The sequence below is a fragment of the Solanum pennellii genome, chromosome 1, assembly GCF_001406875.1.
Source record: "Solanum pennellii chromosome 1, SPENNV200".
Lineage (NCBI taxonomy): Eukaryota > Viridiplantae > Streptophyta > Magnoliopsida > Solanales > Solanaceae > Solanum > Solanum pennellii.
Window position 1 is genome coordinate 49,976,542 of NC_028637.1, and position 11,650 is coordinate 49,988,191.

Here is an 11,650-nt window from a genome sequence, read left to right on the forward strand (position 1 = left end):
CTGCATCATGATCAGGCTACGGTGTATTGTGACAGTTTGAGCGCAATTTGTCTAGCCAAGGATCAAGTCCATCATGAGAGAACCAAGCATATTGACGTAAGGTATCATTTTCTGAGAAGTGAGAAGAGAATCAAGGTGAAGAAAGTAGGAACTGCTGATAATCCTGCTGATATGTTCACAAAGCCGGTTCCACAGAGCAAGTTTCAACACTGTTTGGACTTGCTCAACATCAGAAGCTGTTAATTGCCCTGCGGGGCAACTCTGAGGAAGAGGGGGAGGCCTGGCACTATCATAGTGCGTCTGAAGAATCTGTTCGGAGAATTCAAGTCAAGGTGGAGATTTGTTGAATGCCTTGAATTGGACCCATTACAACAGAAAGGACGGGGGTCTCGCTGCCCGGTCAGCGAGTCGGGGGGTCCAGGGGGGCGACGCGCCCCCTGGCCTGGGGTCCGGGGGGGCGGAGACGCCCCCGGCCCGACGGTATACAATGTTGTTGTATTGGGCCCTTAATTATCTGTCAATTCTGTATGTTGGGCCCAAGCCTGTTAGGGCGTAGCTTAGCACTATATATAGACGCTATGGCAAACCCTATTCTGTAATTCTGTTTTTGCCTCTCCATAATAAAACTGCTCCCTCTCTTCCCCGTGGACGTAGCCAATTTATTGGTGAACCACGTAAATCTGTTGTCTTGTTTTTCGCGTTTATATTTTCTCGTATTATCTCGAATTCCGCATAACAATTATGTAGTATTCTAGAGTGGCTAACAACGTGAGGAGGTAATGAAGTTCCTAATCAAAAAGGTTCCTTCTGAATAGAGAGGTCCAAGAGTTGTTGTCTCTTTGTCGTTCGACAGATGACTCTTAGTTGTGTACTATTAGGAATAGTCCTTGATATGAGGCTTAAAAGCATTGTTGTCCATCCATTTAACCTTCTAGAATTTAACTTGAGATATTCTTGAAGAAGTATGCTTTGTGGCTACTAATTGTGCTTCCAAATAGCAACTCCATGAGTTCATGAGCCTAATTTGGCACACCAATGAGTGTGGGTTATAAAATTGGCATTAATTTTAGTCCTCCATCGTTCTATATCTTCATGATATATCACCTGGTCTCAAGAAGAGGCAGTTTGAGTCTAAGTAGTTGCCACATCCTTACTAGGCTTTTGATTCCCGCTGCGACTGAAAGTGTCGTTACTTGGGATTGTAGGAATATTGAATTACTTTTGGTGTCATGTGGGATTCAGCGTTATTTGATTATCGTCAACAGCAAGAAGCTGAAGCAGCTGACAGAATATATGTAGGAATTCCTTCCAGTTCTTAATAGACTGCAACTGTTTTGGATGTCCAGAAATAGAATCTTTTCATGAAGGATCGCCCTTCAGTTTATAAGTCTTTGAGACCATCGATTGCGAGAAACTGGTGAATGGCCGAAGGAGTGGCACTTATAGAGACTCCGCTGTCTCAGAGAGTTAAAGATTATCCATGATGCAGTGACGAAGAGATTCATGCTGATGAGGATTAGGAGTGTCCTTGCTCTATTCAAAGGCATGCAATCTGAATAAATAAGCAGCCAAGTTCTCAAAAGCTCAACTCTCTTGACTATGTGTCTACTATTTATTTACCTAAAATTCACTCTCTGCTGGAAGAAGGGCTTCCCTCATCTCTCTCTAAGATACATTTATATTGCCATCATGAGCTCCATTCTCTACCAACCCAAGGTATTTGGCATGCACCTCATTTCGCTTCAACATCTATACATCTCCTCCTGCAATCAACTCCAGTATCTTGCAGAATCAGCACTGCCCTCCTCCCTCTTTGGGATGACCATCCAGTATTGTTGTAATCTTCAATCCCTTCACGTAAAGGGAATGCCCTCTTCCCTCACTAAACTATTTATTTCCAATTGCCTATTTCTCTAACCACTCCTAGAATTTGAGAAGGGGGAGTACTAATCAGAAATTGCTCATATCTTCGATATAGCGATCAATGAGAGGAGTTTTTATAGTTGCAACTTAGCAGCAACTCAGTGTCTTGTTTTCTTCTCTTGCTTTTTTTACTACATCAGGTCCACAGGAAAGTGGTCGCTAAGGCTTGTAGCTTGCTTCTATCCTTGGTCAAATTTGGACTGACGTTATTCAGATTGTCTTATCTCTTTTTGAACTGATTGCCTTCCTGTGTCATCTGTTGTTTGTCTCTTTATGATTGAAAACTTTCTATCCCACTTCGTTATGAAGAACTTAAAGTTTATTAGGAAAGGATGTGGTAGTAACCCCGCAACTTTGTCTAGAACCGGATGTCCAACAGTATCTTTACCCACTACTATGGGACCTCCAACCTCTAGGTAAGAAACACCTTCCACCCACTTGCATTTTCCCATGTTCCTCCGACAGTCCGATTTTTGAAACCTTTCTGATCCCCCACCCAGGGGCGGAGCTACAGTGTCCCGCCGAATAATTATACCGTATATATAAGTAAAATGCTACTGGTAATGGTTAAACTTAATAAATGTTTTGATCCAACGGTGTGAGGCTCTCCTGCCTTACTTTGAAGGCGTGGGCTCGAATTCCCATGAGTGCATTTTATAAATAATTTAAAATTTATTATTCATTAGCTTATTTGTTTAATTGTCTAAGCTAATTAAATTACATTCTTGATTAGAAATCTAGATTTAGTAGATAATTCAGTTTTCGATAAATTTGAATTTTTATTTCTTTCATGAAAATTTTAAATAATATTTAAATGTAATTATTTAATTTAAAGTTGAGAAACAAATTCTAAACTATATCTATAAAGATGCTAAAAGAGAACAAAAGAACATCTCATTTGATTATGCTTTCAATACTGAAAGCTTGAAACAATAAAAATAATTTCATTTTAAGCTTAATGCCTCCCCTCTCCCCATCCTTTTCTTTTTTGCTTTGTTCATTCACTTTATGTTAAAGTAAACAAAATATTAAAGCTAAATATTATGAAATTTGATTTTTAAAATTTTGGAACATTTATTCGTAAGAAAAAATAATAATAATATTATGTAGATAGCCAACCCTCTTTAGGCTACTGGCATTGCTTATTAATGTAGATAGCCAACCCACTTTAGGCTACTGGCATTGCTAAGGCTCCACCACCGAGCAAGCTTTCCCAAATATGAGCGACGCAGAAGTGGCTAATGAAGTTGGAGGAAGAAAGTTGTTGGACTACTGCACAAAGGTACATTAGTATTTTGGCAAATGGCAACATTAGAAAAAGTAGTAAGAGATAGGAATAAAGTAATTTGCCTAACCTTCGATCCCCGTAGCAAAGTTTTTCTTTCTCACTCTTTATGTACCTTTTTTTCTTTTGTTTCTTTTTACTTCATCCACTCCATTTTACTTTCCCTGCAAATGAAACCTTCTACAACTTATTCTAAGAAAAGCTGGTTCTTTTCAAATAACGATGATCATTTACTCATTATGTTGCAACCATCTCTTCAAACCTCATTTTACAAAATTGTTTGTTAAGTTCTACTCTGTACTCTCGAGGATGTTGTCGATAACATTTGTAAGAGTTCTTATTATTTCAGTTAAACTTTTTGTTTCCTGGGATAGTCTTATATTCGAAGTGAGGAAAAATGAGGTGAGACGTCTTATGCAGTCGAGGCGAGACGTAAGTCCCGAGACACAGGGAGTAAGTCTTATGGATTTACGGAGCGTAAGTCTTATGGATTTACAAAGCGTAGTCACATGTATATTCAATTTTTCAATTTTATCACTAAAAAAAAAGTAAAAGTAAAACTTTCAATTATGATTTTATTTGAGAAAGGCATTAATCACCAATAATGAAGAAAAAAGTATTACAATTACTATTTGAGAAACATTATTACACCAATAATATAAATATGATTTAAAGCAACAAAGGTTCAACATTAAATTTTAAAAAAAAATGCCGAGAGCATATATTTTTAAGCTTGGAGCTTACACCCCAAATTCTAGACTTACACCCGATGAATCTACGCCTTACATTTGCGATCTGGTGTGTTTTGGTGCACCCGCCCCAAGACTCGCCCCAAAAAACTCTTTTGAAAACACGGTCTTCCACCAAGCAATTTTTCATGCACATTTCCGTATTAATTTTAGACTATATATTGGCAAGTCCTTATTGTTCCACTTTGTATGATAGCTTGTAGAAGTTATATGCAACTTTTGTATACTTTGATGTGTTTATCTCTGTAACAGGATTTTATCATTTTTGTGTTGAATACAAAAGGATTTCTTAGAAAGTCGGTTTCTTGAGTTGTAGAAACTTCTAAATAAGAGCAGAGTTGAAGTGGTGTTCCTTTTCTTTAAGGAGGCTGAAAGACTTCTAAACAACCTCACCATGTCTCTATGAGTAGTACTAATTTAGTTTGATGTTTGTTTAATTGAATCTTTAAAGAGGCGGTTTCTATATTGATTCTGATTATTTATACAGGTGGTGGATTTTAAGTAGCTTGATATTGAAATCCACCAGTTTAAGGATTACAGTTCCATGACGTACTAAGATTTTGATTGCGTTAATAGAAGTAAAACTGGTTATTTCCAACAGTTTGTTATTTCCAATAATTCTAGAAATATCTTTGATTAATGTTATTTCTATCAATACATTTTGTTAGCACTTCACATTTTTATGAGTTATTGTGATAACTATTTCTTACTTTACTTAATTATTATTCTAATTAAGTCCTAATATTTTTATATTCATTATGCTTACAAAATGGCCTATTTTACCATAAAAATTCATTACTTAAAAATATAATTAATTATTTTCACCTTTATTTTGACTCTAATTAATGTACCTGAACAGAAATAAGCATGATAAAATTAATAATATATATTAGATTGAAATTAAAGAATAAATCAAATTAATTTCAATATATTTAAAAATATATATTTTAAAAAGATGTCAAAAAGTAACTTTACAAATAAAATTAATAGGATGATATATTTATTTAAAGTAAACTAAAAATGTTTATTAAATTATAAAAGTGTAGTTCTTTATTAAAATATAAAATCAAATTTGTACTTTTACTTGATTTCAAACATATTAATCTAAATATGTGTTTGATTTTAAAAGTTGAGGACAATCTACGGTAATATGATCATATATATTTCATTTTAAAAAACCATAAATTGTATTTTTAAACTTCATTAAAATATTTTTTTCAAGTGGTAAATTTCCTCCACAAGTTACATGACTTTTCTAAAAACTACAAATTATAAGATTTTTCTAGAACTAAGTCTATGACACAAATAAATAGAAACTAACTCATTCTTCGTTTCGTTCACTCTTTAATTCTCTCCCCTCTCATGTCTTATACAAATAAATTTTTCGTCCTTTATTTTTGATTCGCGTCCTAAATATTATACACTATGGCATAGATCTCTTATTAGGAAAATCAATAATGCAATTTCTTTTTCAACATGAAGAACTACATTTCGATCATTCTCTCTTTAATGATTCAACTTTCAACAAAATTCAACTAATTCAAACACCTTAATGAATCAGTTAACATGTTAAATTCAATATCAATCACAATTACTTTTCTCAAAATGCTTAATTCAAAAGGAATGCACCCAGTGAGATAGCTCTTCAAGAACAAAACTTTCAACAATTTCATAAGCATGTTATGTCATTTCCTTTGGTTCTCTTCGGACTTTTCAATTTCATGGCATTGCTTTTTTTTTTTTTAATTGTAGAGTTAATTTTTAAAGTATCTAATTAACTTGATTTCTCTTTTTATGTACTATCTCAAAACTTCACAACATATATTTCATTATATAATTTATTGAAAAACATACATTTATTTGTTACTATTATTTTATCATAGTTAAAATTATTTTATGTAAGTTATATAAATTATTATATTAATTGCCTCATGTTAAATTACTGCAGTATATTTATATAAATTGTTGCTGATATTTTTAAATTCTTTTTCTTTGATATAAAATATTAATCCATCATTTTTATTAATTACTTTGGAAAAATTCTTTCTTTATTATAAAAAATTGTTCTCCTAATTTTAATGAATATTAAGACCAAAGACATAACTTATTTTTATCCTTTTATTACTTTTTAAAGAATGAGATGATTCATTATAATTTTTATCAGTCATTATTTTTAATAAATATTATATTTTATTTCATGTTTATTTGAAGATATCGAAATAATTTTTCTTTTAAAATTTAATCAAATTTCTATAATAAGATTGTAATATTGGGCCCGTAAACGGGCCTTTCATTATCTAGTTAATTAAATAGTTTTTCTATAGTGGTCAAATTGTTGCTTTCAAGGCTTCGTCCATTTTTAAATGTCATATTGCGTTTTTCGAAAGTTAATTTGAGTAATTCATAAATTTAAATTAGATTGTCTTACTTCGATATTTTACGCAAAAAAATTAGATATCCAAAAAACTATGTGAAAAGTATTAGAAATTGTAAATTCTTTGCATATCAATATATGATAAAAATATACATAGTAAAAATGTTAATTAAAGTTCTTATAGTTTGACTCTAAATAGGGAACCTTGACGATTAAAAGTGGACGGAGCAATAACTCCCAAGGGTAAAATAAAACGAATAATGTTATTTATATATTGATTTTGTAAAATGGCATATACTAAAAATCATCTATTTTTATTAAGAATGACATATAGATAAAAAAACAAAGGTGACGACCTATAAATGGAAACAATACTTTATTAATAATGTTCCACGACTTTTTTTTCTTCTATATTACTCAATTCATATCCAAATACATAATTAATTACCAATAGAGAAAAATAATGACACTTTTTTAAATATTTACACGACACTCGTTTATTTATTTGTTATATATTTGTATCAAATTAATACAAGTTAACATGGAGAAACACTAAAACTATTTAAAATGACTTTAATAGTAATTACTAACGACAATAGCTTTATTGCCACTAATTTTTAGAAGCAATTGACTCTTCTTTTCTTTTTTTTTTCTAAATATTTCTAAAATCTATAACGATATTGGATTTAATTACAATAAACTAATGCCGATAAGGCATTACCACTCTTTGTTATTATTCATACTTTATCGTTATTAAAAATTATTTTTATTGTAATAAAATATTATTTATTAAAGTAAAATATATGTCAATTAATCAATCGTATGATTTAAGCAAAAGAAAAACTCATATACCACATATATGCATATTCAACATGAAGATTTCATTTCCAATTGGATGGAGAAAGAGAAGTAATTGTGATGTTACGTGGTAGTACCTATAAATGGCCAAGTTATAATAATTTTTATTTGGTTATTACATGCAAAATTACACTTACATTATCAATGTAGCTTAGTTTTGAGTTAATGGTAGAAAAATATTTGGTAAGTTTCATATTTAATTATTTATGATTCTATTTATCTATTTAAAGTATTATTATTTGTTTACGAGTTTCATACCTTAACAATCACTTTCTTTGTATTAAAACTCATATTTTGATGCTCATTTGACCTACCCAACCTGTTGTCAATTTTAAGAACAAATATTTGATCAATTCAATAGTGAGATTAGTTTTAATACAAAGAGAGTAATAGTTGAAAAGAACGATGAATAGTAAAAATTCGAATTTGTGAAAAAGGTGATAGTTTTGATATATTACATTTTAGCAATTGTATGTTCCCAATTCATGTGGTACAACTCAAATATCAATATTTAAACAATTGAATACAAACATAAAATATTTAAATTATAAAAATAAAATTTATATATATATAAATTACATAAAAAGTATTACTATACTTGACAATTTAAAATATTTTAAAAACATATAAGAAAAAGGAAAACTTGAAAATCTTTTTGAATCTTAAAATTCAAAAAGTATCACCTAAGAAAGAAAATATGTAGCGTCTTTTCTATCCTTCTAATATATCTTCTCAATCAATACACGTCAAAGAAGATTCCATTTCTAAAAACTCCTCCCAATAAATACATACCCCTACGCCATGATCTCAGAAAAATCATGATGTGGTTCTGATTCCTACGATCCATAACAACAATAATAATAAATCAAATTGAGGTGATGAGCAAGATTGTTATACTTATCCACCACCAACAAGAAATCAAGATCTACACAAACTTTTTAATCAACTAGCAAAAACAAAAATCACACACAAATTTCAAACAAGTCGAGGTCAGAAAGATCTTTATGATTCCTCTCATAAATTTAAACTTGAAACACCTCGATCTCTCATAGCACCACCACTATATATCATTCCAACATGTTACCCATTTCTAGCTCAATTTGAGTATAATGTAACCCCAGAAGCATACGTTTTTAGAGCTAATTTGCATGGTTATAAGAAAGAAAAGGTTAAGGTACAAGGGGGAGATGATAGAGTCTTAAATATTAGTGGGGATAAAAAAATAGTATAAAAATAATATGACAATTATATTGGCACCATTTTCAGAAGAACAAAAATTGGCAAGTTTTTATGAGGATGCTAGGGTTGATAAAGTGATATCAACAATGGAGAATGAAGTGTTTATTGTCACAATTACTAATAAGCGAGCGGTCAATAAATCACATGTTAGAACAGTTCAAATATTTTAGTATAGATATATTTCTATTTCATGTATGGTATAGTTGAATCTTTGAATACAGGGTACACTAAAAAAATCCTTAAATTGTTGGGGGTTTAGTATGGAGGTTAATATAATCTTCATAAATTACATCTAATTACGGAGGTGTAAGTAATCCTTGCAATTTGTGGGGGTAATTAACTATGATAATCCTCAAACACTACATCAAAAATGATCATTAGCGGCAATTAATTCATATGTATTTTTTGTGGCAAATAACATTCTTTCTATATGTCCCTAAAACCTTTAGCGACATTGATTCTAATGAAACTTAACTAATGCTGGTAAACACTTTAACAATCTTTATTAATATCAATATTTATTACCGCTAAAAATTATTTTTGTTGCAATGAAATTAAAATTTCATTATTTATAATATTACGGCAGACATTTTCTCCTCTTCTCTCCCATTTCCCTAATTAACACTCAGTGGTTCCTGGATAGCGATTGTTGGAGAAGAAACAATGATTGGTGTCAATTGGAAATACCAGCCTGGAAGTCCGATACATCATCAACTCCATCGGCGATGGCATCAATACGTATTGAGCATGTCTCGACCAAAATTTATTAGTCATGATGCATGACACCTATGTTCTCCACATATAGTTTAGTCAACTCAATAAATTTATCAATTTAACTAAGTATTAATATAAAAAGGTAAATCACAAGAAGAATATCTCCAACACTAAGTCCTTAATAAATACGAAATACAGAAAGCTAAAATATCACCCAAGAATTGACGTCATAAGTACAAGAGCTGCTAAAATACGATGCAAGTCTAAAATTGAATGCAAAGCCTATATATAAGAGATATCATGTCCGAATGCAAAAACAACGGAATATATCAAAGACAGAGGGAGGTGTAGGCCACGAATAACAAACAACTCACCACAACTCCAAGATACTCCAAGATCGGACTCAAAAAGCTCCATGAGATGTGTTCGTATTCGAAATCGAATATGCATCATAAGTGTGCAACAAGTGTAGTATGTGTACGAAATCACTTCTACCCAGTATATCTCATAGACCGACAACGAAGAATTAGTAACATGAGTTTATATAATAAAATCACTCCTTTACTTATACAAGTTCATATTATACTTACCAGTCAAGTTTCATCAAATAAAAATAATCAAACTTCACGTAACGTACGGCCACCAATAAAGCACGTAATCAACAACAATAAATCGTCTTCTCCTAGTAAAAAATAATTTCCCACCAATTTCCTTTGAATTTTTACATTCTAAGATGGTCTGTCATTAATTTCCTACCATATATATAATATATATTTTAAATAATTAAAGTATTAATTAGATGTCATAGGGTTAATAATAAATTATTATTTTACTCTTAAAATGATTTTAAAATTCTTAAATAGTTTTAAAATATAAACATGTAATGCTTTTTCTGAAGCAATCCACTACTGTCTTATTTATAGAAATAATGATAATATTTAAAATAATAATAATCTTGATTATTAAATTAACTAAAATAATTCAAAATGCGAAAATATAATAAAACTTACAAGTATAAAAGGAAAAAAAATGGAAAACACGCAAGATTATTTTTAACACATAAAAGTAACCAATCCAACTTTTTTTGTGGAAAATATTTTTAACTACATCATTCCACAACCTGCTCATTTATAGCAACACAAATAATAATAATAATAATAATAATAATAATGTACAATAAATAAATAATAATAATCTTAATTATTAAATTAATTTAAAATACAAAAATAAAAATAAAAATTACAAATACAAAGGAAAAAAAACTGGAAAAAAATGTAATACTAATTTTTTAAAACATATAAGAAACCAACTCACCTTTTTTGGAAAAATACTTTTAATTATCTTTCCCAACCTCCTTATTTATAGCAACACAAATAATCTACATATCTATATATATAATATGGGAGGTAATAATGCATACATATCAGCACCAAAAAAAATAGTATTTTAAAAAACTAAAAATAATAAAATTTATTTTTAAAAAATTAAACAAAGGCAGGCATGCATTACTAACTAAAATTTTAATTTATTAAAGAATTAGGGACCTTAACCGCACTACGCGCGATCGTAGAATCAATATTTCCTCTCTAATCAATTTTGATTAAATTGTCATATATTTAAATTATATTACGGAGAGTATTTTAAAATGATGAGAGAATATAACACTTGATAAATCTAATATTTTTAAAATAAGGATAGTGTATTCTTAATCAAAATAAATTATATATTTTACAAAATAATTATTTTATTTTACCTTTTTAGTAATAATCGATATTGAAATCATCCAATAAATAGTTCTACAAAAATTCCAATCGTTTTACCTTTTTCCCGATTAAGTAAGAACGCAAAATCTTTTTGAAGAATGAGAATACACATGTTAGTAGAATAAAAATTAAAATAAGAAAGGAAAATATTTTCAAACAAAATAAATAAAATATAAGGATTGAAATTCATTGTTAGATTGTCACTTTCTCCCCAGTTAGGTAAGAACATGTTCTCCTAATGTAAATCATGTTTCTTCACTTGTATGTTGTGATCAAATAAAAATTTTATGATAAGAGAAAATTTTGTTAAGGTGTAAAAGTTATAAGTAAAAAATATTATTTGGTTTTATAAATTTGAAATGACATTTAGGAGATATAAATATGTGAATATCACAACAAGAAATTAAATCGACTAATATTGTCGTACAAAATAGGAAAGTCGCTATTAATTGTAGTTAGTAACAAAACAAGGATCATGGAGAAGTACTTTCATAATTTAAAAGTTATTTATGACCTTCAAGAAATGTCTACGCAAAAATGATATTGCGATAATTAAGATTTGATAATTCAAGTATTGAACTTTTGTAATCTATGTACAAATGTTTTCTAAATGGAAATAAAAGTTTCATCTTCTATTGCCAATATTGAGCAAAGTGATAATAAATGTAAAGCTTTCATAAAGTTCATCAATTTAAAAGTTATAAATTTAATTTAACACAGTCATATGTTAAAGCATTTACGGAAT

At 29.8% G+C, this 11,650-nt stretch overlaps 1 pseudogene; it reads left to right on the forward strand.

The window, feature by feature from the left end:
• Window positions 1–1,229: 1,229 nt before the first annotated feature.
• On the forward strand, window positions 1,230–8,704 carry LOC107020976 (annotated as a pseudogene).
• Window positions 8,705–11,650: the final 2,946 nt, after the last annotated feature.